General features: G+C 43.0%; 1 non-coding gene across 1 annotated transcript; it reads right to left on the bottom strand.

Annotated features, from left to right (window-relative positions):
* Positions 1-4,349: 4,349 nt before the first annotated feature.
* Positions 4,350-4,421, bottom strand: TRNAC-GCA. The gene has a single exon. It is a non-coding gene; the product is annotated as a tRNA-Cys (tRNA).
* Positions 4,422-4,799: the final 378 nt, after the last annotated feature.

Genomic DNA, 4,799 nt, shown 5'->3' with positions numbered 1-4,799 from the left:
AGGAGTGATAAACTGGTTTTACAAAAGAAGTATTAGTAACCATATCCAACATTGCATTAAAAACGTGACCCTGGAAAGTGGATCACAACTCTCTTTCTCTATAAAATTTGAACTTAGCTACCAAGGATCCACAAGGGAAAGTTCTCACCCTCCATATGAAGTGGCTGAGGTGAAACGATTTCAAAGTCTAGCGTATCCAGCCTATGGGGTTAGCTGCTCAAGCACCCAACCAACCTTTTAAAACAAAGAAGTAACGCCAAGACTGCTTCTTTAAACGTGGTCGCCACTGAGAGTACACATGTGCGTGCTAGGTCAGCTCAGTTGTGTCTGAGTCTTTGCAGCCCCATGGACTGTAGCCCACCAGCCCCCTCTGTCCATGGAATTCTCCAGGAAAGAATACTGGAGTCAGTGGCTATGCCCTCCTCCAGAGGATCTTTCCAACCCAGGGATCAAACTCATGTCTCTTATGTCTTCTGCATTCGCTGGTGGATTCTTTACCATTAGTGCCACCTGGGAAGCCCCTCCACTGAGAGAGTGACTTGGAATTTCATCTTAAGCATCAAAAGGATGTATGTTCATTCCTTGAAGGAATCCTTCCAACTGTATTCCTGTCCATTTAAAGTGTTTCTGTGATTTACCAAGCCCCATATGAAGGGAATTTAGAAAGTCACATAATGTTGAGGATAAGAATGTATTTATATCAGCTAAGAGACTTGGCTCAGGCGGTAAAGCGTCTGTCTACAATGCGGAAGACCTGGGTTCGAGCCCTGGGTTGGGAATATCCCCTGGAGAAGGAAATGGCAATCCACTCCAGTACTGTTGCCTGGAAAATCCCATGGACAGAGGAGCTTGGTACACTACAGTTTACGGGGTTGCAAAGAGTTGGACATGACTGAGCGACTTCACTTCAATAGCCTTGCAGGAATTTAGGAAATACATGATAAAATAAACAGGACCATGCTGATTTACATGTAAAAACAGTGTTTATGAAATGCTAAGCAATGTGTAGTCTTGCAAGGAGACATCACAACTTTCCCGCTGGGATGCTAAGCATTGTACTGCAGTGAGAAGTTTAAGGGAGGCAACACAGATCCACAGCTAAAATGGAGTGTTGACTGCAGTTGACAAAGAAAAATTATAAATGTAAAACATTCAATGACTCAGGATTCTCTTTGTAAAAACTCTCTGTGCCTCTTCCACATTTTAAGTTGCAATTTTGTTAGTCCGCCTCTTTCTTTCCTCTCTTGGGGCTTAGCAATGATATCACAGTGATATTGCAGTGCTAAGATTTGAAATTGCATGTGCTCCTAAATACTGGTTCTAGAAATCTCAAAAATAGAAGAAAGAGAACATATTTCTCTGTACAGGTGCAGAAAAAATATTTTTCTGCCTCATACAGTTAGTTCTGATAAAATGGTCAGTATCGATAAAATGCAAAAGTATCGATCTTATACACCTATCAAATATATGTGAATAAGTATAATCGGTTGTATGTTAGGTTATTGAGACTGTCTGTCCTTAGAAGTGTTATTTGTACAAAGAAGTCTTTTGGGACACCTGGACTTCAAAGGTTATTGCTCTGCCCTGAGACATTTAACCTGTTAAACTTCCAGGTTTGCGATTCTGACTGTCAGTATTTCAGTGATTATTTTCCCTGGCAATAATATTCAAATTGGCATCCCTGGGACTTCCCTGGTGGTCCAGTGATTAAGACTCCACACTTCCACTGCAGGGGGCATGGCTTCCATTCCTGGTCTAGGAACCAAGATCCCACAGACTGAAAAAAAAAAAAAAAAAACAGAGAAAAAAAATGGCATCTTGTTTCCTGAAAGTATAAATCATTGTGAGGCTGCATGGCACGGGAGCAACTGTGAGGAGATACCCCACGTCAAAGGACAGAGAAGCCCCAGCAAGATGGTAGCAGGGGAGAAATCACATTTAGCATCAAACTCCATTTCCGCCAGAGACACTCAGAGGGCTCAAACAAACCTTGTACGCACCAGGACCCAGAGACCCCACAGAGACTGAGACAGAACTGTGTTTGAGTGTCTCCTGTGGAGGTGCAGGTCAGCAGTGGCTGCCACAGGGGCAGGGGCTCTGGGTGCAGCAGACCTGGGGATGGCGTAAGGCCTCTTGGAGGAGGTCGCCATTAACCCCACCACAGAGCCGCCAGAACCTACACAGGACTGGGAGACAAACTCTTGGTGGGCACAAACAGAACCTTGTGTGCACCAGGACCCAAGAAAAGAAGCAGTGACCCCACAAGAGACTGGACCAGACTTATCTGGGAGTGTCCAGGAGTCTCCAGTGGAGGCGTGGGTTGGCAGTGGCCTGCTGCAGGATTGGAGGCATATGCATGAGACCTTTTGAAGGAGGTCGCCATTATCTTCATTACCTCCACCATACTTTGGTAAATAACAGGGAGGGAACACAGCCCCACCTATCAACAGAAAATTGAATTAAAGATTTACTGAACATGGCCCTGCCCATCAGAACAAGGCCCACTTTCCCCCTCAGTCAGTTTCTCCCAGAAGGAAACTTCCATAAGCCTCTTACCCTTCTCCATCAGAGGGAAGACAGACTGAAAACCACAATCACAGGAAACTAACCAATCTGATCACATGGACCACAGCCTTGTCTAACTCAATGAAACTATGAGCTATGCCGTGTAGGGACACCCAAGACAGACAGGTTATGGTGGAGAGTTCTGACAAAATGTGGTCCACTGGAGAAGGGAATGGCAAACCACTTTGGTATCCTTGCCTTGAGAACCCCATGAACAGTATGAAAAGGCAAAATAATGGGACACTGAAAGATGAACTTCCCAGATCAGTAGGTGCCCAATATGCTACTGGAAAGCAGTGGAGAAATAATTCCAGAAAGAATGCAGAGATGGAGCCAAAGCAAAAACAGCACTTACTTGTGGATGTGACTAGTGCTGGAACCAAGGTCCAATGCTGTAAAGAGCAATATTGCATAGGAACCTGGAATGTTAGGTCCATGAATCAAGGCAAATTCAAAGTGGTCAAACAAGAGATGGCAAGAGTGAACATCGACATTTAGGAATTAGCAAAATAAAATGGACTGGAATGGGTGAATTTAACTCACATGACCATTATATCTACTACTGTGGACAGGAATTCCTTAGAAGAAATGGAGTAACCATCATAGTTAACAAAAGAGTCCAAAATTCAGTACTTGGATGCAATCTCAAAAATGACAGAATGATCTCTGTTCGTTTCCAGGGCAAACCATTCAACATCACGGTAATTCAAGTCTATGCCCCAACCAGTAATACTAAAGAAGCTGAAGTTGAACAGTTCTATGAGGACCTATAAGACCTTTTAGAACTGACACCCAAAAAAAGATGTCCTTTTCATTATAGGGGACTGGAATGCAAAAATAGGAAGTCAAGAAATACCTGGAGTAACAGGCAAATTTGGCCATGGAGTACAGAAAGAAGCAAGGCAAAAGCTAATAGCGTTTTGCCAAAAGAATGCACTGGTCATAATAAACACCCTCTTCCAACAACACAAGAGAAGACTCTACACATGGACACCACCAGATGGTCAATTCCGAAATCAGATTGATTATATTCTTTGCAGCCAAAGATGTAGAAGCTCTATAAAGTTAGCAAAAACAAGACTGGGAGCTGACTATGGCTCAGACCATGAACTCCTTATTGTGAAATTCACACTTAAATTGAAGAAAGTAGGGAAAACCACTAGACCATTCAGGTATAACCTAAATCAAATCCCTTACAATTATACAGTGGAAGTAACAAATAGATTCAAGGGATTAGATCTGATAGACAGAGTGCCTGATGAACTATGGAAAGAGGTTCATGACATTGTACAGCAGACAGGGAGCAAGACCATCCCCAAGGAAAGGAAATGCAAAAAGGCAAAAAGACTGTCTGAGGAGGCCTTACAAAGAGCTGTGAATAGAAGAGAAGCAAAAGGAAAAAGAGAAAAGGAAAGATATATCCATTTGAATGCAGAGTTCCAAAGAATAGCAAGGAGAGATAAGAAAACTTTCCTCAATGATCAATGCAAACAAATAGAGGAAAACAATACAAAGGGAAAGTCTAGAGATCTCTTCAAGAAAATTGGAGATACCAAAGGATTATTTCGTGTAAAGATGGGCAAAATAAAGGAAAGAAATGGTACGGACCTAACAGAAGGAGAAGATATTAAGAGGACGTACACAGAATACACAGAAAGTGAAGTCGCTCAGTCGTGTCCGACTCTTTGCGACCCCATGAACTGTAGCCTATCAAGCTTCTCCATCCATGGGATTTTCCAGGCAAGAGTGCTGAAGCGGATTGCCATTTCCTTCTCCAGGGGATCTTCCCTACCCAGGAATCGAACCTGGGTCTCCTGCATTGCAGGCAGATGCTTTACCATCTAAGCCACCAGGGAAGCTGAATACACAGAAGAACTATACAAAAAAGATCTTCATGACCCAGATAACGACAATGGTGTGATTACCAACCAATAGCCAGACATCCTGGAATGCGAAGTCAAGTGGGCCTTAGGAAGCATCACTACAAAGCTAGTGGAGATGATGGAATTCCAGTGGAGCTATTTCAAATCCTGAAAGATGATGCTGTGAAAGTGCTGCACTCAATATGCCAGCAAATTTGGAAAACTAAGCAGTGGCCACAGAACTGGAAAAGGTCATTTTTCATTCCAATCCCAAAGACAGGCAATGCCAAAGAATGCTCAAACTACTGCACAATTACACTTATCTCACATGCTAGTAAAGTAATGCTCAAAATTCTCCAAGCCAGGCTTCAA

The sequence above is a fragment of the Oryx dammah genome, unplaced genomic scaffold (assembly GCF_014754425.2).
Source record: "Oryx dammah isolate SB20612 unplaced genomic scaffold, SCBI_Odam_1.1 HiC_scaffold_25, whole genome shotgun sequence".
Classification (NCBI taxonomy): Eukaryota; Metazoa; Chordata; class Mammalia; order Artiodactyla; family Bovidae; genus Oryx; species Oryx dammah.
The sequence above is the reverse complement of the archived record's forward strand: the minus strand, read 5'-3'. Positions and strand labels throughout refer to the sequence as shown.